Source organism: Hylobates moloch, unplaced genomic scaffold (assembly GCF_009828535.3).
Source record: "Hylobates moloch isolate HMO894 unplaced genomic scaffold, HMol_V3 SCAFFOLD_1, whole genome shotgun sequence".
Classification (NCBI taxonomy): domain Eukaryota; kingdom Metazoa; phylum Chordata; class Mammalia; order Primates; family Hylobatidae; genus Hylobates; species Hylobates moloch.
Genome location: NW_026652276.1, coordinates 210,199,376 through 210,222,252, shown reverse-complemented (window position 1 = coordinate 210,222,252; position 22,877 = coordinate 210,199,376). Strand labels below are relative to the sequence as shown.

General features: G+C 38.1%; 1 protein-coding gene across 5 annotated transcripts in view; it reads right to left on the bottom strand.

Annotated features, from left to right (window-relative positions):
* AHCYL2 (adenosylhomocysteinase like 2) overlaps window positions 1-22,877 on the bottom strand; it is a 206,745-nt gene that overhangs the window by 65,993 nt on the left and 117,875 nt on the right. The gene's annotated exons all lie outside the window — the stretch shown is intronic.

Below are 22,877 nucleotides of genomic sequence, written 5' to 3'. Positions count from 1 at the left end.
AAAAAAAAAAAAAAAGTTAAAAAAAATTTTTTTAAAGGTAAAAGAAAAAAATTAATATTCTATTCTAACCTAACAGAGTCTCAATATGTCATCCAGGCTGAGGTGTAGTGATGTGACCATTGCTTGAACTCCCAGGCTCAAGTGATCCTGCCACCTCAACCTCCTGAGTAGCTGAGACTACAGGTGTGCACCACCACACCTGGCACATTTTTGAATTTTTTGTAGAGATAGGGGTCTCACTATGTTGCTCAGGCTTGTCTTGAACTCCCAGGAGTTCACCTCAAGTGATCCTCCTGCCTTGGCCTCCCAAAGTGCTGGGATTACAGACATGAGCCACCATGCCCAGCCTATTTTCTCTATGTAATGATTTATTAAATAAATAGAAGATGACGACCTTCATGATAGTGTTAAACCACAAAAGAAAATGACTTTTAGAGAAACAAGATTAAAAATAAAATAGGCCAGGCATGGCAGCTCATGCCTGTAATCCCAGCACTTTGGGAGGCTGAGGCGGGTGGATCACTTAAGGCCAGGAGTTTGAGACCAGCCTGGCCAACATGGTGAAACCCTGTCTCTACTAAAAATACAAAAATTAGCTGGGCGTGGTGGCAGGTGCCTGTAATCCCAGCTACTCAGGAGGCTGAGGCAGGGAGAATTGCTTGAACCCGGGAGGCAGGGGTTGCAGTGAGCAGAGATCGTGCCACTGCACTCCAGCCTGGGCAACACAGTGAGACTCCATCTCAAATAAATAAATAAAAGAACAAACACAAGTAAAATATATCACTTTGGCAGGCTAAACTAAGTGTTGTTTTTAATTATGACTTTTTTGTTTCCTTACTGTAGGTTTTAACTAAAATAGACTATTTGAACACTGCAACCTCACTACATCTTTCTGCAACAATTCTGAAATGGAAATACAATAGTAGCTATTACATTTGAGAACTGAAGGCCTATTAACTGACAAGGACTGTGTAAGGCATAAGGTACAGGTATAAGTACTAGTTATAAATTCGTTTCCAGTATAATTCCACTTTACCATAATGTGCCTTAGAAGATACACCTACAGCCAGGGCAGGAATGAGACCACTGCATATGATTATATTACCCTTAACATGTAGGTGAGGAGTTGGCAACTTCAAAAAAAAGTTATGCAAACTGTATCGGCTCCTGCAGCTTTCTGTTGTACAAAAATTGACCAAGTACCTGAATAGCTCAGAAGAATCTTAACTCGAAAAACAGCTCAAAATCCTCTGTGCCAGTTGTATTCCCACAAGTGATGACTCTATACTATCGTCATCCATGAGGGCATATGGCCTGCCGGATGATCTGAAGTCAGTGAGTATGTGCTTAGGGCCAAAGGGGAAGGGACAAAAAGTTACTCTTTAGGGCTCAAAGCTAAAAAAACAACCAGGCAGTGAAGATGTTACTATAATGGCTGAACAGTTTTAATCAAAAGGTATGAATCTGGAACCTAGAGATAAGGCACAGGGCAAGGAATACAAGAATGTGACCCTGTCTTCTTTTCCTGGCTTTGTTTTATTGGACTTTGGCAAATCACCTAATTACCCTTCTTCAATCTCCTTATCATAAAATGAGAGGGAGGTAAGGAAGAGTGAACTGTAGAAGGTTAGAACTGGTTCCTTCCAGTTCTGACACTATTTCCAATCCATCTGGATTCTCTGAGACCATAAAAAAAAACAAAACCAATAACTATTCCTTAGTCACCTAAGTTTCAGCTTATTATGGAGGCTAAAGTTCCTAACCACCTGAGTTCAAAGCTCAATGTGGTCAAGTATGAGACTGGCTGGAATTGCTGGACCTTAAATCTCCCTTACTCCTTCAAACTCAAAATGCCAGTGCTACCACAGACACCGGCATTGTTGAGCCCTTCTCCCTATCTCACAACCTAAATGATGTTAGGTATCTTACTTATCAGTTCCTCAGTAATCTAAAATTCATACCTCACAGGTATTTTTTGGACTCAACATGGAAGCATCATCATTACAGGTAAAGACCATAGGCTTTTAAAGTTGAATAGACTTGGGTTTGAAGGCCAGCTTCATCACTGACTAGCTGTGTATCCTCAGGCTACACAACCTTTTTGAACCTTTGTTTCTTTGTCTGTAAATCAGGATAATAGTATCTTCTACACATTGGTTTTATAAAGATTAAATAACTAATACATATAAAACACTAAGCACCAGGAAGCTATTTTGTCCAAAACTAGATAGAGCAGACTACTACTCAACTGCCTGGTTTGAATCTCACTTCTTACCAACAGCATAACCTTAGGCAAATTACTTATCCTTTTTGTGCCTCAGTTTTCTCATCTGTAAAATAGGGATATTAAGAGTATCCTATAGGATTACTGGGATAATCAAATAAATATGGATAAAGCACTTAGCACCTGGAACTTATTAGTGCTATTTAAAATTTACTATTATTTGGCCTGAGCAACATAGCAAAACCCTGTCTCTTAAAAAAAAAAACAAAATTAGACAGACATAGTGGTGTGTGCCTGTAGTCCTGGCTACTGGGGAGGTTGAGATGGGAGGATAGAGCCCAAGAGTTTGAAGTTACAATGATCTATGATCATGCCACTGCACTCTGTCTGGGAGAAAGAAGAAGACCGGGTGTCCAAAAATAAATAAACAAACACACACACATACATAAAATAACTATTATTGTTAACAATTACAGCATGTACATCCTTCTCTCCAACATACCCAAATCCATTTTCTCTTCTTATACATGAAGAATTCATTCATTTAATCAAATCACAAATATTTACTGGGTGCCTACCATGTGCCAAGTACCACAGAAAAATGATCTTTATCTTCGTGGTGCTTACAGTACAAGGAGAGAGGCAATTAAATAAGTATAAAAAAGTGTGAGAAATGATAATGTAAGTACATGGGAGTATATGGCAAGGGCACCAATTATGTGTATTGGGGCCGTGGCATCAGAGAAGCTCCATTTAAGCAGAAAGATAAAGGATAAGCGGGAGTTACCGGGTGAGTGTTGGAGGGGAATTGAGAAGAGTATTCCAAATAGAGGGAAGAACATGTACTCCGTAATATCTCTTGCAATCTGTCCTATCTTCCTCAGACCAGCTGTATAAAGCTTGACCATCATCATTATCTGTCTAAATCAGTGCTTTTCAAACTTGAATGTGCATATAAATCATGTGAAGATCTTGTTAAAATAAAATGCCCATTCTGATTTAGAAAGTCTGGAGTAGGTCCCAAAATTCTACATTTTGAACAGCTCTCAGATGATGACAATATGGCTGGGACAACACTTTGAGAAGTAAAAGTTTACCTAGATAATTCCATTCATGTAACAGCCTACTTCAATTCATTAAATTCATTTACACATGCCATATCACTTCTTTGTTTATAACACCCCAGTTACTCCTCACTATCCTCAAAATAAAATCGAAACTCCTTAGCATGATGACACATAAGACCTTTCATGACTTGGTCTCTGCATATCTCTGGAGCCTTGGCTCTCTACATTCCCTTACCTTCCCACTCTGAATGAAAGCACACATAGGCATATGCATGCACACACATACGCACACACACACGTCTTTCGAAATTTATAGATTAGCTGTAATTTCCTTCAGTAGACATTTCCAGTTCCTGGTCTAGGTTAAGAAACAATTACACGAATTGCTGAGTAATCCCCCAGACTGATCTCTATCACAGTGTATGTCAGCATTGATACTATAATTGATCATTTGTCTCTTTCCACACTGGTACTGCAAGCAATCTGAGGACAGAGGTTATATGTCTTATTTTGTATTCCAAGTGCCTAGCAGATATGAATATGTGTGCTAGATGGATATATGATTTAAAGAATAGTGGCCGGGCGTGGTGGCTCAGGCCTGTAATCCCAGCACTTTGGGAGGCTGAGGCAGGCAGATCACCTGAGGTCGGGAGTCCGAGACCAGCCTGACCAAAATGGAGAAACTCCGTCTCTACTAAAAATACAAAATTAGCCGAGCCTGGTGGTACATGCCTGTAATCCCAGCTACTCGGGAAGGCTGAGGCAGGAGAATCACTTGAACCCAGGAGGCAGAGGTTGCAGTGAGCCAAGATCGTGCCATTGCACTCCAGCCTGGGCAACAAGAGCAAAACTCCGTCTAAAAAAAAATAGCTAGCTAGCTCAGGGAAAGCCTAAAATGAATTAAATATAGAATAGGTAGCTGAAGAGTAAAAGGAAGGAAAAGACAACAGGGTATGAGTAAAAATTAACAAAACTTTAAATAGAAACATCACTGTAATAAAATTATGCTTAGTATAAACTAAATGTACCTCCTCGCCACTGACTAATCCAGTGTTTCTCAAATAAACAATTAAGTAATACAAAGATTACAGTATTCTAAAGCAGTCACCAAGCTACCTTCTCTACTCCCTAAGACCTGCAGAATCCAGGAGTGGAGTATGGACTTAAATTCTCAATTTCCCTGACCCAGCTAATTAGAGCTCCACTTAGGTCAGGGTTCAGTTTGCTGCACAGTTAGCACCTCTAGCTAAAACTGTTCTCAAAGAAAGTCAAGCTTAAACTTGAAAACTTGTTCTTAAACTTCATAACAAGAATAAGAGTGGGAAGGAATTTGCATTCAGGGCCCTCAGATTTATCACTGAGCTGGAGGTTGGGGATTAAATAATGAAACATAATGCCATTAAATGAATGTAGAACGTGTGCTTCTTGCTATATTCTTTTTTAAAATAAACTTTTTATTGAAGCATAACTTAGTTACAAAAGTACACAAATAAAAAAGCTACAGCTTGATAAAATTTCAAAAGTTAACACACCTATGCAACCACTACACAGATAAGAAACTAAAACATTCCCAGTACTCTAGAGCCTTCTCATAGGTCGCCTATCAGTTGTTACCCTCACTCCTCCCCAAAGGTAATCTCTGTCCTGAGTCTTGTCACCACTGATCAGTTCTGCCTATTTTTGAACCCGATATAAACATCATAAAATACTTATTTAAGGTGTCTTTTTTTTCTGCTTAATGTATTTTTAAGAATTGTCCAAGTTTGTTGCGCTTACTAGAAGTTTTATTTATATTGTGGGAAAGTATCCCATTGCATGAACAGCCACAATTTACTGAATCCACTTTTTCTGTTGATGGGCTTTTTGGTTGTTTTCAGCTTGGGGACTATAAAAAAAAATGTTGCTATGAACATTCCTGTATGACTTTCGGTACCCATATGAAAATATTTCTACTGGATATATATCTAGGAGGGGAACTGCTAGGTTATGAGGTATGCATATGTTCAGCTAGATAATGTCAAACAATTTTCCAAAAATACTTGTTCTAGTTTATATTCCTACCAGCAAGATATCGGTATTCCAGTTGCTTCAGATCCTTGATCTCTGTCATTTTAGCCTTTCCAGATAATGGTGTCACATTGTGGTTTTCATCTATATCTTACCACCACCACTACCATTACCAATACAACCACTTAAAAAAAAAATTGTGGTAAAAGTACATAAGATTTACCACTTTAAACATTTTTAAGTATACAGTTCAGTGGCATTAAGTACATTCACATTGCTATGCAACCATCACCACCATCCATCTCCACAACTTTTTCATTATCTCAAACTGCAACTCTATACCCATTAAACAACAATTCCTCATTCTCCTTTCCCTCCAGCCCCTGGTAACCAATGCTCTGCTTTCTGTCTCTGAATTTGACTACATTGGGTAACTCATATAGGTGGAATCATACAATCAATTTGTCCTTTTGTGACTGACATTTCACTTAGCATAATGTTCTCAAGGATCCTCCATGTTGTAGCATATGGCAGAATTTCATTCCTTTTTTTTTTTTTTTTTTTGAGACAGAGTCTCGCTCTGTCGCCCAGACTGGAGTGCAGTAGCGCGATCTCTGCTCACAGCAAGCTCCGCCTCCAGGGTTCACGCCATTCTCTTGCCTCAGCCTCCCAAGTAGCTGGGACTACAGGCGCCTGCCACCACGCCTGGCTAATTTTTGTATGTTTAGTAGACACGGGGTTTCATCATGTTAGCCAGGATGGTCTCAATCTCCTGACCTCGTGATCTGCCCGCCTCAGCCTCCCAAAGTGCTGGGATTACAGGCGTGAGCCACCGTGCCCAGCCTCATTCCTTTTTAAAGCTGAATAATATTCCATTTTATGTCTCTGCCATATTTTGTTTATCCATTCATCTGTCGATAGACATTCGTGTTGTTTCCAGTTTTGGCTATTGTGAACAGCACTGGTATCAACAGTGATGTGCAAATATCTATTTGAGGCCCCACTTTCAATTCTTTTTTTTTTTGAGACGGAGTCTCGCCCTGTCACCCAGACTGGAGTGCAGTGGCACGATCTCAGCTCACTGCAAGCTCCGCCTCCCGGGCTCACGCCATTCTCCTGCCTCAGCCTCCCAAGTAGCTGGGACTACAAGTGCCCGCCACCACGCCCAGCTAATTTTTTGTATTTTTAGTAGAGACGGGGTTTCACCGTGCTAGCCAGGATGGTCTAGATCTCCTGACCTGGTGATCCACCCGCCTCAGCGTCCCAAAGTGCTGGGATTACAGGCGTGAGCCACCGCGCCTGGCCCACCAAGCACATTTTTATATGCTTATTGGCTATTTGGACATCCTCTTATGTGAAGAGTCAAGTCTTTTGCCTGTTTTTCTACTGGGTTGTCAGTCTTTACTGATTTATATGAGTTATTTATATATTCTGATTTTGAGTTCTTTGCAGTTATAAATCTTGCAAACAACTTCTCTCCCTCTGTGGCTTGCTTTCCCACTCTTATTAATAAAAAACATTTTCTTTTGAAATAATCTTAGACTTAGAAACAACTTGCAAAAATAGTGCACAGAGTTTCCATATGTACTTCACCTAGCATCCTCTAAGGTTAACTTCTTGTAAAATCACAGCAATTATCAAAACTAAGAAATTCACATTGGTGTAATACTATTAACTATTAACTAAACTGCAGGCTTTAGCTAGATTTCACTAGTTTTTCCACTAATATCCCTTTTCAGTTCCAGTATCCCATCCAGGATCCCACATTGCTTTTGGTTGTCCTCCTTGGTATCCTCCAATCTGTGATAGCTTCTCAGTCTTTCCTTGTCTTTCATGACTGAAAATGTAACTGACTGAATCCCGAAATAACACTATACATTGATTTGATTAAAAAACCAGCAAACCTATGTCTGTTATCTATTTATCTCTTTTGATTTTTAGCAGAATGCAGGTACCAGCCTTTATATATGAAAAGACAATAATTTTAAAAATCAGCTAATTCAATTTCTTATTTTAAGGATAAAGAAGCCAAGACCTAGAGAAACTAAATACCTTGCCAAGAGTCTTACAGTACTCCTTTTCCCCATGGATTTTATGTGGAAGGTGACACTTTTCTTCTCTATGACTTTTGACAAACTTTTGGAGTATCTTAAAGGCCTTAAGTAATCAGAGACCCTCCCTTCTTAATCAACATGAACTAAGGGTCTCTATTTCCATTAGGAGATCAACAGGGCCTACACAGTTCCTAAATTGCTGGTCTGTTTTCTAATTTTTCTGGAATGAGGATACATTGCTCTTATATTGAGAAGAAAAAAAGAAATGTGTGGTAGACAAAATAATGCCCCTCATCAAAGATGCCCATGTTCTAATACTTCTTTCCTTTGCAATGGAAGGGAAAAAAGGAATAGACACAGGCAGCTTTATAGATTTGGTTATAATAAGATGAAGGAATTAACACCTAGAGGTTCCCCTGCACACATAATAAATTATGAGATGACATCAATTATAGGGGGTAGGGTGGAAAGGCTATAGGAGAATTAAGGAACATGAAGAGACAGTGGTTTATAGTAATTTAAAAATAGACAACTAGCAGCCACTGAAAGTTTCTAAGTAGGGCAGTAATATCTCTGCAGAATGTGATAAAAATATGCTTAAGGAAGATGGTTTATTACTGTGTAACTCTTACATTCAAGGGAAAATGTGGCTGAAAGAAATGAGAGCAACTTTAAGGTCAACTTTGAAAATGCTTTAAGTCTGGATTTCCAGATTATCACTATATTAATGAAAAAGAAGGAACAAATTTGAGAAATCGTATAAAGGAAGAATTAGCAGGATCTAGACAAAGGTTTGAATGCCGAGTTGAAGGAGAGAAAAGTTCCTATAATATATATGTGAGTAGCCATTTTCAACATAACACATTCAAATATGTATCCAGCAATTTATATCATTACCTTTTTTACATTTGTGATAATAACCACTATGATTATTTCTCTCTACCTGGTACTTTTCTGCCAAAAAGTTCTGACTGCTTTCCAAAATGCTTTACCTTTTAACCTTTCCCTATTGAAGTCAAATAGGGAATATTCCAATTAGTTCCAAAGCAAATCAATCAAACATAACCATAATTAGCAAGCAGATCTTTTTACCTCCAAGGGTAAATACTGTCTACTTAAGAAGCAAAAATTGTCCTAGAATACAAACCTTAAGGGAGACCTACAGAGTGAATTTTCCCTTATCCTCCAAATAACAACTCATTCTCTAGCAGCCAATTTCTGGAAGCTGTGTTGATGAATGAGCTAATGTCTGTAAGATACTTTAAGGTCCTCCAAAATAAATATATAAAATACGTTCATTCTTATTATTTGAGGTAGTTACTTACATTCTATAAAGTTGCCATGAACACTGAATTTGCCAACACTGAACCATTGCTCCTAGGAAAAATACAAGGTTAGGTGCATGTGATTCTCAGCATTTGTGTCAACAGATAATCTTGTTTTATATGTGTTTCTGTTTAAAGACATCTTATTTAATGTATTTTGGTACATTATCATTGAACCCAGAGCTAACAGCACTATAACTCATGTCTGAACTAAGCTGATCTAACACACATTTTCTCAGTAACACACATCACAGCCTTTTTGGGCTTAAGAACACTAGACAACACTTTACCATGACACCTGGGGACCATTTTACACAGTGCAATCACTAAAACAAAGCACAAAAATTCAAAAATATATGGCACTAAACAGATTATGAACAGGACACTTGTTTACAGTATGAGGGATGAAACAGGAAGGCAGACCATTGTCATGTTTGACCTCAGCTCTGTAGGTCTTCTTGAAGGTTTGTATTCCAGGACAATTTTTGCTTAATGCATGTCAGGTGACACAAATTTTTCACCATTCTGTGCATGTCTATGACCCCAAAAGGATCGGGGGTATTCATTTGGGGTTACAAATAAATTTTACTGACTAGGCAAATTTGCAAATACGGAATCTGAAATAATGAGGACTGACTGTGCTGCTGTGTTCACTTGCTCTAGATGATTCCAAGGCAAATTTCCTCTAATTTTAAAGGTCATGAGCCAATTATTTCCTACAGGAGCTAAAATCCCTTCTGTGAGGTCCATAAATCACTTCAACTTTGCTTCTAAGTGCAGTTCTCTACAAGGTAAAGATGCTCTAGTCAAAATCTTCTGCCAAGTCTAGCAGTGACAGAGAAAGTGGAAGGAAGTTCAATCTATCTCCTTAATGCAATGGTGACACTGTAGTGTTAACCAGAGTCTATGTTCGGTTGCAAGAGCAAGTCTTACTCAATGTCATCTACAGTGAAGACTTGCAACGGACCACACATAGGCAGACTACCATTACCAAATGGTCATGCCTACGCCTGGACTGTTCTGCTGCTGAAAACAACCCAGATACACAGGTCAATACAACCTAGTAATCCTGTTACATTTCCTTACTCAGCCCTTTCTTCTCGTCTCCATACCAGCTGTCATAATGTTCTATACTTTTCTCAAATGTCCAGCTATAACACCCCTTACTCTCAGTATATTACTTCTACTCTTATTTTACAGAAAAAACTAAAATCATTAAATGGAAACAATTTCTTTTCCAACTTCTTGATACTCAAACCTATAAACTTCCCCACATCCATCTTCTATCTCCCTCCTGTTTTAATGGAAGAGCCTCTCTTCCCATCAAAATCTATCCTTCCACCAGTGCTCTGGATCAAATTCTCTCTCACCTTCTTGGGGATTGCCTTCAATGCCAAACTCCTTGGCTTTCTAAACTTACTAGAGTATATCCATAACTCTTCACCTTCCATTTAGTCCTCAATCTATTATGGTCTGTCTTGTCTTGCCAATCCACTGAAATTATTCATGCCGTGGTTACTACGTTCCTGTTGCTACACCTATTGGATACTTCTCAGCTTACTTTACTTCTCAGGATTTTGACATAGTTATTAATATTTCTTCCTTGAAAGACTCTCTTCCTTTGGCTTTTCTGATATTATACTAATATTTCCTTTTATCTCCAAGATATCTTCATTCTCAGTTTCCTTTGGGCTTCTTTTTTTGGTCCCTCAAATGTGGGAATTCTTGAAGATTCTATTCTAGTCTCTGTGTCCTCTTCAGTCAAATATTCCTCTTACCTGTATCCATGGCTTCATTTACTATTAACGTACACATAATTTCCAAAACTCTGTATCTATTAATAACATCTCCCTCTGAGCTTAAGTTCCAGACAGTGGCCTATTAGATGGCGTCACTCTATGATATTCCTATAGGCACCTCCATCTTAACACATCTAAAATTATTTGCTTATTTTTATCTAATAAGGGAGATGGAGAAAAAATTAAGTAAATAGATAGATGAAATAATTAAATTTATGCTAAGTGTTATACAGGAAATGACCAAGAGGCTAAATAAGGTATAAAAGGAAGAAACTACCTTAGATAGAATAATCAAGAAAGGCAGTTTTAAGGTGATAACATTTGAACTAGGACCAGAGGGATGAGAGAAAGCTTGCTATATGAAAGAAAGAAAATAGTAATTGCAAAACCCCTGATATAAGAAAGAACTTGGCATGTTTAAGGAATAGAAAGATTACTTGTATGGCTGGAATTTAGTGAATGAAAGGGAGAATGAGGTTGTAAAGAATGTAAAGAACGGCTGGGCATGGTGGCTCACACCTGTAATCCCAGCACTTTGGGAGGCTAAAGCAGGCAGATCCATAAGGTCAGGAGTTCGAGACCAGCCTGGCCAACACGGTGAAGCCCCATCTCTACTAAAAATATACAAAAATTAGCCAGGTGTGGTGGCAGGCACCTGTACCCAGCTACTCGTGAGGCTGAGGCAGGAGAATCGCTTGAACCCGGAAGGCGGAGGCTGCAGTGAGCCAAGACCACACCATTGCATTCCAGCCTGGGCAATGAGAGAAAAACTCTGTCTCAAAAAAAAAAAAAGAATGAGGAGGTAAAGGCCTAAACATGAAAGGCCTTATAAGCTAAGGAATTTGAATTTTATTCTATGTATAATGGGCATTATTAAACGATTTTAAGCAATGGAGTGACATAAAATAATTTCTATTTACATCTGCTGCTGTGTGGAAAATGGATTAGAGACAGGCATGAAGGGAAGACCAATGAGAAACCTGATGCAGTAGATCAAGTGCAAGATGATGGTAACCTGGAATAGGCTGATAGCAAAGGTGGAGAAAAGCAGGCAGATCTGAGGTAATCTTGACGGCAGAACTCACAAGACTTGCTAACGGATTGGAAGTAGGAGGTGAGGAAAAAGAAATAATGACTTCAATTCTAGTTTGAACAATTGGGTTGGAGGTGATTTACTAAGATGAGAAAAATTGGGGCAGGGTGAAAGAGAGAAAGTTTTGTGGGAGAAATAAAAAATTCCATTGTGAACATGTTAAATTTAGAATATGAAACATTTATGTGGACACAGTATATATATATAGATAGGTAGACGTGAGAGTCTGGAGCTCAAATACGAGGTCTACACTGGGGACAGCTTGACTGGAAGCTGTCAAGCTCATGGTGGTGGGTTTGGGTTTTCCAAAATTCTAATTTTCACTTGAAAGCTTGAATTTTATCAATGACAACAATACTGTCAGTTTCCTTGAGACAGGCTCACTTCATTCATTTTCAAGAAAGTATCTGCCAGATGCCCAAACCTGAATAACCATAGTCTCTCTGTAAAGTAAAAGAGATATACAATTAAAAAAAGGAGGCTAGTGCACTTTGCAATTCAAACAATCAGGAAAGCTTTCCCTCAAGACAACCATTATATTTCAGCATGCAGCTGAAGTACTTTATGTGTACTTCCCATTTCATTAAAAAAAAATTATACTCCAGGATTGATATTTAATAAAACTAATCATTTTAATGGCTTCATCAAAGACATTCTAAGTGAAACTGGAAGAAAGATGTTATCTGCAAGTACACACCAATGACAAATACAATAACTAATGATTATTAATTACTTACCTATCATTGCTTATGTACCATTAGTGCAAAATGTCAACACAATAGAAAAGGCAAACACCTTAGTATTATTATGAAAACAGCTCTGACCTCACAGACCTTGAAAAAGAGTATCAGGGACTCCTGGGAGTCCACGGACCACATTTTGAGAACCACTGCTTTAAGAGGTGCTGCAAGACCACTGTGAGGTCTGGTGATTAACAAAAGCTTTGTGGAGAAAGAGGACATGAATGTTTTTTACCTGCAAAGGGGTGCCTCAGAAGGTCTTCTCTTCAGAAATGTCTTCTAATAAATTTTGCAAGACCCAATCTTCCATAGCCTCTACCATTGCCAACAGGGATTTCCTTTTCACCTTCCCCTTTGATTTAGGGGCTTTTGAGGTCAAAAGCATCTTCATAATACTAAAATGTCATTTGTCTTTTTCACTTTTCATTCTCTCTTGAGTGTAGAGTGGGGTTTTCCAGAGGCTATATGTGTGATGATGTCATCAGGCTGAATAAATGGAATGTATGCTTGTATATTTTTGTGTTTTCTAAAGACTTTCCAAGGAGATTGGTTACAGTATAAATAAATGTGCTTTTGGCTTATTATTTCTACTATGTTCCTGCTGGTATCTCCAGCTATACCCACTATAATCTCTGTAACTTCACTATCATCCAATAAATTGTTATTTTTTTAATCCAAAAGTGTTCTTTATGCCTATGCGGAAACACCAAAAATAAGTATCTTTGACTTGTTTTAAAATAAAATTCAAAATTTTTTCCACTTTCATAAATTTAAAATCATTTAAAACTGCTATTTTAGAATTTAATAATATTCTAGAATAAAATAAAATTTATGCTATTTCTAATACTTAAGGATGAATTGTTTGCTTTTAAAAAAGAAATTAGGCCGGGGCCGGGCGCAGTGGCTCAAGCACTTCGGGAGGCCGAGGAGGTTGGATCACCTGAGGTCAGAAGTTCAAGACCAGCCTGGTCAACATGGTGAAACTCTGTCTCTACTAAATATACAAAAATTAGCGGGGCATCGTGGTGGGAGCCTGTAATCCCAGCTACTCAGGAAGCTGAGGCAGGAGAAGCACTTGAACCTGGGAGACAGAGATTGCAGTGAGCTGAGAGCCTGAGTAACAGAGCAAAACTCCATCTCTAAAAGATAAAAAAAGAAAAAAAGAAAGAAAAAGAAAGAAAAGAAAATGAAGGAGGCTGGGTGCAATGGCTCACACCTGTAATCCCAGCACTTTGGAAGGCTGAGGCAGGAGGATCACAAGGTCAGGAGTTCGAGACCAGCCTGGCCAACATAGTGAAACCCTGTCTCTACTAAAAATACAAAAATTAGTCAGGTGTGGTGGCACAACGCGCCTGTAGTCCCAGCCACTCGAGAGGCTGAGGTGAGACAATCCCTTGAACCCGGGAGGCGGAGGTTGCAGTAAGCTGAGACCACACCATTGCACTCCAGCCTGGGTGACAAAAGTGAGACTCCATCTGGAAAAAAAAAAAAAAAAGAAGACTACATTTGTTGAATGCCTTCTACATTCCAAATACTATGTTATTTTGGCATGTATTATCTCATTTAATCCTTATAATGCTATAAGTAGGTGCTTTTATTATCACCATTTCACAACTGAGGAAACAAGTATGGACAGGATAAGTGACTGACCCAAGATCAGAGCTCATAAGACACAGAGCTAAAACCTGAATCCAGGTACCTCTGCATGCTTTATCTGAAATGCCTTTATCTTCGTATGCTTGTTGAATGTATTAACCCTGAACTGCCTTGTAGGTCAAGAATCCCATCTTCTATAAAGCCTTTTGAAGCAATAAGCAAAAATGACCACAGTATAAATTTGGGACAAATGTTTCTGAGTAATTGAGTTGTACAATAATATGAATAACTAAATGTACATCTGAGTTAAAGTATGCAGATTGATTTTTCATAAATAAGAACTATGATCTGGACTTCAATCAAGTAACAGATAATGATCAATATTGATAGAGGCATTTTTTATTAGTGTAGAACTACAACTCACTGGTTCTACTGTTCTCCTCTTTTCCCAAAACAAAGCAGAGAAAAGACCTTGAGATGGGAGAGATTTTACAGAGATGTCAACAGGACTACTAGGGGATCTTACATAGCCTATTTCTTTAGTAAGGTAGCTTTATTGCTGGTATGAAAATAAACCATGGCTGTTCCATATGGAATCAGGTTGGCATATGCTTTTTTTTTTTTTTTTTTGAAACACAGTCTTGCATTGTTGCCCAGGCTGGAATGCAATGGCGCCATCTCAGCTCACTACAACCTCCGCTTCCCGGGTTCAAGCGAATCTCCTGCCTCACTCAGCCTCCTGAGTAGCTGGGATTACAGGCATGTGCCACCATGCCTGGCTAATTTTTGTGGTTTTTTTTTTTTTTTGGTAGAGATGGGGTTTCACCATGTTGGCCAGGCTAGTCTCGAACTCCTGACCTCAGGTGATTCTCTCACCTCAGCCTTCCCAAGTGCTGGGATTACAGGCATGAGCCACCACGCCCAGCCTGGCATATGTTCTTATATTTGTATATACGAACCTCCAATTTTATCCCTCAGTCAAGATTTAGGCCTCTACCTAAAGATTATTCTTAGCATAAGGGTTTGTCTTGGTTTATGACAATATTTCTAATTTTTAAAGTCCATACATAGTAAACCTAGATAGAATCAAAACATTTTCAAGATGAAGGGAACCTTTGAATTTGTCCAGATCAATCACTTCTTTTTACAGTTAAGAAGTTGAGACCTAGAAAGTTTAAATTACTTGCCCAGACATGATATATTTAGAAAAGATAAAAGTTATGAGGAAAAAAAGTCAGCCAGAGTCTTTTCCTAGCTATAAAGAGAAAACGATCTGACAGCAGAGTATTTTCTGGTGGAAAGAAACATAAAATAGCAAAACAGCTTAGGTTAGTGTGTTTTAACCTTTTAGGGCCATGGGACCTTCCCTTCCTTAGCAAATCTGATTAAAGTCACAGACCCTCTTCTCTCTAGAATCTAGGAAGTCTGGAATAAGCATATGCTTACACAAAATTTGCAATTTCAAAGGTTCATTGATCCATTCAGGTTAACAATCCTTGGCCTAGGTGAAGAAAATAAACCCTGTGAACCCTCCAAACAGCAATTATGGAACTGGAGGGGAAGGGACAGAAACAAAGGCTAGTAAGTATCATATTTAGTAAGTATTATATACTTAACTAGATGCCAGGCAATGCATTAGATTATATACATGACTCATTTAATCCTTGTGACAATCCTATCAGAAAGGTTTTTAAAATCTGAATTTTATTTCTTCATTTGTTTTTAACTATGGCACAAAGTTCAAGAGATATAAAGAGTATATGGTGAAAAGTCTCTACCCTTTTCCTTCAGCACCTGAATATCCTCTCTAGAGAGAAATCTTACTTGTGCATTCTTCTAGAGACTTCTTTTCATAAAAGCATGTGTGTGTGTGGGGGGGTAATGTTTCTTTTTCTACACAGATGGTAGCATATCATACATGTAGTTCTGCATCCAGTTTTCCCCCTCAACATTATCTTGAAGACTTTCACTATCCATATACAGAGTTGCCTCACTCTTTTTAACTTCTGCACATTGTTCTATTTTATAGATATACCAATATTTATTTAACCAGTTCCCTGCCAATGGACATTTAGATTGCTCCTACCCTGTGCTATTTATCACCGTGATATAATGCTGTAGTGAATATGCTTCTACATGTGAATGTAATGCATTCTACATATGAATGTATAATGCTGTAGTGAATATTCTACATGTGTGAGAATATCTGTAGGATAAATTTCCAGACGTATCTTTCATCCAGACATATGCTATTTCGTATACGTGGGTATAACTGAAGATCCTTCTCCCATATTTTCAGAAATTGTTTTGGAATCCACAGGGGAAGGAGGTCCTGGTACGCAAAGTAGATTGATACTGTAATATCTATCTGAAAAGCTTTAAGGTATGAAATGCCACTTGGGTGTAAAGTAAACAAGGTAAGGGATACAACTGAAAGGAGATTCAAATATTCCTTAGAATAGTGAAATAAACACCTTTTAATTGTGGGGGTTGTGTGTCTTCCCTCGTCATTTCTACCCCTGACAATATAAAAATCCAGACATTTGTATCTGTACATTCATTAAGCTATAATTCAATCTTTCCAAGGACTGTAATTGTTCACTATCCCTGTAAAAAAACAAAAACAAAAACAAAAACAAAAAAACAAAAAACAGAGGTGAGGAAGGGAAGCAAAACTTTCCCATTAAGCAGCAGTAAGCTAAGCCGCAAGTGAACGCATAAGTACCTATACAGCTGAGGGTGATTTTGAATTTAGACCAGTAGTCCTTAGTTATTTGACCTGTCTCCATGCAGTTTCTTATCACAGCTGTTCTGTTTTTAAAAATAGACTTTTAAAGAGCAGTTTTAGGTTCACGGCAAAATTGAGGAGAAAGTCAGAGTTCCCACATACCCTCTGCCCCTCACAGACATAGTTTTCCCCGCTGTCAACAACCTGCACCAGAGTGGTACATCTGTTACAGTCAATCAATAAGCCTACACTGACGCATCTTTATCACCCAAAGTCCCCAGTTTACATTTGGGTTCCCTCTTGGTGTTATGCATTCTATGAGTTTAGACAAATGTATAATGATGTGTACCATCATTGTAGCATTATACAGGATGATTTCACAGCCCTAAAAATCTTCTGTGCTTTGCCTATTTATCCTTCCCTTCTCCCAGCCCCTGGCAACCACTGATCGTTTCACTGTCTCCATATTTTTCCTCTACCAGAAGGTCATATATTTGGAATCATACAGTATGTAGCCTTTTCAGGTTGCCTTACTTCACTTAGTAATATGCATTTCAGCTTCTATCATATGTTTTCACAACTTGATCACTAATTTCTTTTTAGCACTGAATAATATTCCATTGTCTGGATGTACCACAGTTTATTTACCCACCCACCTACTGAAGAACATCTTTAAAATTGCTTCCAAATTTCGGCAATTATAAATAAAGCTGCTATAAACACCTGTGAGCAGGTTTTTGTGTGGACAGAAGTTTTCAATTCCTTTAGGTAAATACCAAGGAATGGAATTGCTGGATTGTATGGTAAGAATATGTTTAGTTTTCTAGGAAACTACCAAACTGTCTTTAAGTAGCTGTACAATATTGCATTCCCACCAATGAATCAGTTCCTTTTGCTCCACAACCTCATTAGCATTTGGTGTTATCAGTGTTCTGAATTTTGGCATTTTAATAGATGAGTAGTGGTATCTCAAATGGTTTTAATTTGCACTTCCCTAATGACATATGATGTTGAGCATCTTTTTAGATACTTATTAGACATCTATATATCTTCTTTGGTGAGTTGTCTATTCATGTCTTTTGCCCACTTTTTAATCAGGTTGTGTCATTATTAAGAGCTATTTTCACAGTTTAGATAACAGTCCTTTATCATATAGGTCTTGTGCAAATATTTTCTCTCCGTCTGTTGTTTGTCTTCTCATTCTTTTGATACCACTGTTTTTAATAGTTGAAAAAACTGAGGCTCTGAGAAGTTTAACTACTCAAGGCACATAGTAGGAAATAGCAAAGACAGGACTTTAACTCTGCTCTTACCATCATTCCATGTTGTATTTCTTAGGATTTATTTGAAAAACAAGACACAATACTGAAGGAAAAGGAACGAAACCAAATACCAACCACCACCACAACCACTCTGGTTGTGGAAAAAGGAAATTGCACACCCTTACCTTCTCTTATCCCACAAATCCTCTCTGATAATCTTTTCTGTTACCATGTTTCAGTTATCATCTATATGCTGATAACTGCTAAATCTCTACTTATAGCCCAGATCTCACAGATCTATATACTTAATTGCTCATTGGACATCTCCACTTATACATCCCACAGGTTCCTCAGACACAGCCTGTCCAAAACTGAACCCATCATCTTACCCCCCAGACCTGCTCTTCCTCCTCTAGGATTACCTATGTCAATAATTGAGCCTCTATTTCGGAAACCTGGAAGTCACTCTGAGATCACTTCCTCCTATCCTACCATTTCATTTGCAGAAATGGCCCCAGTATATAATTCTGTATTCTCCAGCCAATGATCCTATCATTCTCTTCCTATTCATGAACTCTTTCCTAGTTTCATTTTCCTCCTTTTCTAGCCTAGATTTCCTGTCCATCTTGATAATGACTCTGGAAACACCTTCACTCAGTGATCAATGGTCTAGACAAAAGCAAGCCAACCACAACACCACCTTCACTCTCTTCATTGTTTCTGCCAGGCAAAACCTAAATTCTGATGACATATATTATTAATTCCATGTCTGGGCCCAAGCAGTTACATGTTGCAAAAGAAAAACCATGTGTGACTAAGCTGACAGGTTTCATATTAAAATCACCTTCCCAAACATCTAATGAGCATCAATAGTTCTTCAGTCATCTTACAAAGTTTCTTTAGTAGGCACATACTCCCCTATCCTCTCCCAAAAAGAATATTGTATGTTTGTCCCCTCAACTTCTTCACCTTCAGGTGGCAGACTTACTTTACATAAAAAAAAGAAAATAAATGTAAGAAAACAGAAAAATGTCTGATGTAAACTCTCTCCCTTTCCAATCACCAGGCAAACCTCATTTGCACAGCTTCCTTCTTACCTTCTCCCACTGAAGGAAAAATTTTTCTTTTTTCTGTGACCCAGGCTGGAGTGCAGTGGCATGATCTCACCTCACTGCAACCTCTGCCTCCTGGGTTCAAGTGATTCTCCTGCCTCAACCTCCCGAGTAGCTGGGATTACAGGCACCTGTCACCATGCCTGGCTAATTTTCATATTTTTAGTAGAGATGGGGTTTCACCATGTTAGCCAGGATAGTCTCGAACTCCTGACCTCGGGTGATCCACCCGCCTCGACCTCCCAAAGTGCTGGGATTACAGGTGTGAGCCACCATGCCCAGCTGAAGGAAGGATTTCTATTTGAGCTGTAGTCTGTTCCCTGTCAAGTTAGTAAGAACTCTTTTTTTTCCTCCCCGCTTCCTGCCCCTTTTAAGGACTCTTTCCACATGACCTGGTCCCTTATTTATCTCTCCTACCACTCACTCCTTTGTTCACTATACTCCATCAACAGTCTTCTTTTCCAACTTAGGGCCTTTATACATACTGCCACCTGCTTTGTTTCCTTCATAACACTTATAATTTTTGGTTACTTCAGTTTATTTTCTCTTTTGTTGCTGACTCATCTCACTACTATCACAACCCGAGGCAACTACTGATCTGTTCTGTTCTGTTACTATAGATAGATTTGCCTTTTATGGAATGTCATACAAATCATATGGAATCAAAATACTCTTTTATGTCTAGCTTCTTTCATTTAATGTTTTTGAGATTCATCCATACTGTTACATGTGTAGTTCATTATTTTTTACTGCTGAGTAGCACATTACATGGGTGTACCATACTTTATTTATCCATTCACTTATTGATGGACATGTGGTGTTGTTTCCACTTTGGGGCCATTATGAATCAAACTGCCACGGACACTTGTGTACAGGTCTTCATGTGAACAATGGGCTTCATTTTCTTGGGTAAATGCATAGGTAAGGGTGAAATTGCTGGGTCACCTGGTAAGAATATATTAAAAATAAACTGTTTCCCACCAGCAATGTATGATCATTACAATTGTCCCACATCCTCATCAGTAGTAGCTATTGTCACTCTTTTTAATTTTAGCCATTCTAGCAGGTGTGCAGTATATCACTGTGGTTTTAATTTGCACTTCTCTTGTGGTGTTGAGTATCTTATGTGTTTATTGGCATTCATATAGTATCTACTGTGCTATGTCTGTTCAAATCATTTGTCCATTTAAGAAACTAGATTATCTTATTACTGAGTTTTAGATTTCTTTATATGAATTCTAAATACCCGTCATTTTTCTGTATATGTATTGTGAATATTTTCTCCCAGTCTGTGCTTGCCTTTTTATTTACTTACCTGTGTCTTTTGAATAGAAGTTTCTAATTTTGGAGAACTCTATCAAAACATTTTCTTTTAGAGTATTTTTTGTGTGCAAAGAAAGTTTTGCCTACCCCAAGGTCATGAAGATTTTCTCCTTTGTTTTTTTCTATAGTCTATGACCCATTTTAAGTTAACTTCTATACTTGGAATGAGATCAGAAACAAAGTTCACTTTCCCCCAAACAATATCTAATTGTTCCAGCACCATTTGTTGAAAAGAAAAATTTTTCCCCACAGAATTATCTTGGCTTCTTTTTCAAAATCCAGTTCATTCTATAGGTAGAGGTCTACTTCTGGAATTTCCCACTGCTCTAAGCTCCCCCTCTCCTTTTCTTCTTAAGTATTAAGCACAAAATAGTCTTCGAAGTCACAATTGATTGCAGGGAAGGTGCCTTAATTGTCCATGTATCTCTAACAAAGTGACATCAGCATGAAGATTTAATTCCTATTATAATGCAGGACAAATAACAAAACATATGAAAATTAATGCTAAGTTCATCATAAACAGACCACTAAAAACAAACAATATCCTGGTGCCCTCTAGTGGGAGGCAACTGTAAGGATATGCCAATCAAGAAAGATGAGCTAATAAACACTACTCACAGGAATATCGAATACCAAGAAATGTGACTAATATTTCCATGCCTTCTCCTCATGCTTTTTAAGACAAAAAATTTTAAATAAAAAAGGAAAATGTTTTGCTGTTTTAAGCAACTTTAATCCAATGTGAATACAATGAAATAGAAAATTGGATAGACAAACAAAACAGGTATTTGGAATTTATATCCCCATAGTATACTTCCCTATTGGAAATGGGGCCAGAGGCCAAAGGAAAAGAGAAAAGATTTTACATAATTAAAAGATGTAAATGAAATTGTTTCAAGATACATAGTATAAATACATTATCAAGATATATATGTTAACATATACTTGTATGTAACACATAATGTATATTATATACATATATGCCAAATTTTTCTAGAATGAAGCACAAGATGATGTCAACAATGACTGCCTGTGGTGAGCAGAGGTGAGTAGGGAGAAAGGGAAGATTTATATATCCCTTATTTTAAACATGTAAAATAAATGCTCTTACTTTAAAATATAGGTCTACCACTTTGAAACAGTCTAATGGTAATTTTATATGCTTATGCATGAACTCCCAAAATAGGTGGCAAGTGAATAATACTGCGTTTAGAACAGTGTGTTCCAACGGTTGATTATAATTAACCCTTGTTAAGTCCTAAAAGGTACAAAGCTACATAGCCGCATTCTCTAACACACAGAAGGGAGATTACTACAAGTTCCCTCTTCTTTTAATTGGAAGTTCTTGGTATATTCACCTACCTTTTGCTTCTTTATTCCTATTTTAAAGGAAGGAGTCTCTCTCTTCATTACTGTCTCCTTCAAACTACCTCCCTACCCATATATTTTTAAAATCTATTATTCTGGTCACTTAGGTTCAAAACTGAGTCATGACTCTTACTCTCCTTTCAAAAATGTTGTTTCTTCTGGATATTACCTTTGAGTTAATGGGGAGGAGGAGTCTAAGAAGACTTGGGTTTCTGGTGCTCTCCTACCAGTTGATAGGGTGAATGATGATACCAACAAGTAACAGGAATACTTCAACACTGGTGTCCCTTCCCAATTCCACCCCTGTACTTTTGCATATAATTTCCTCAGTTTAAAATGCCTGTTCTGTCTTCTTCCTATTAAAATCTTTCTATTTACTTTCTGTTCTCCTTCCCTTCTCTTCTTTTAATGCCAAAGTACATGCTGGTTCCCACATAAGGCTTTACCTTTATATCCCTGGAGATAAACCATTCTTCTGAGTGGTTTCATGGTTGTAATTACTGCCTGTACCACTTAACAGACTTGTAGTCCATGCTTCTTTACACTGATATTCTTCTCTTTAAGCACTTGCTAATTTTTCCCAAGGGTTGGTAAATTCTCAAGATTGTGGACAGATTACACAGTTCATTTTATTTCTACTATCTTGCCCCAAATAGGTTTCATATGATAACCATGAGTGCATTATTCCCACCCTCGAAATTCACAGGCATTCGACAAGAAAGCTTTGGGGACAATAGTCACTTTTACTGCTATCAATGACTTACACAGACTTGGTCCTCCATTCCCATCTTCATCTGCCTCCCACCTCCATCACCACCCTGGACAGCCACTGCCGCCACCAGATCTCTTCATTCCTACACCTTCCCTTTCTTTCTCTGGTAAGTGGTACCAAAGAATTATATGCTATGCCTTTAGTTAATTCTAACGAAGGAGTTCAGAGTATGCTACCCTGGCATAAGAATTATTTTGTGCTGAAGGCAATTGAGAAAAAGCAGACACAGGACAAGTTCTCTGCCTCCCTCCCCACATCCACCTTTCCTCTACCTTTGTGAAAGTGTCCCCCAACCACTTTCCTTACCAGGAAGGAGATAAAAAGCCTCATCACTGGAGAAAGGATGGCACTGAGAGTCAACACAAACAAACCTTGCTAACTAGCCTTTATCTACCTAGTTTCCCCAT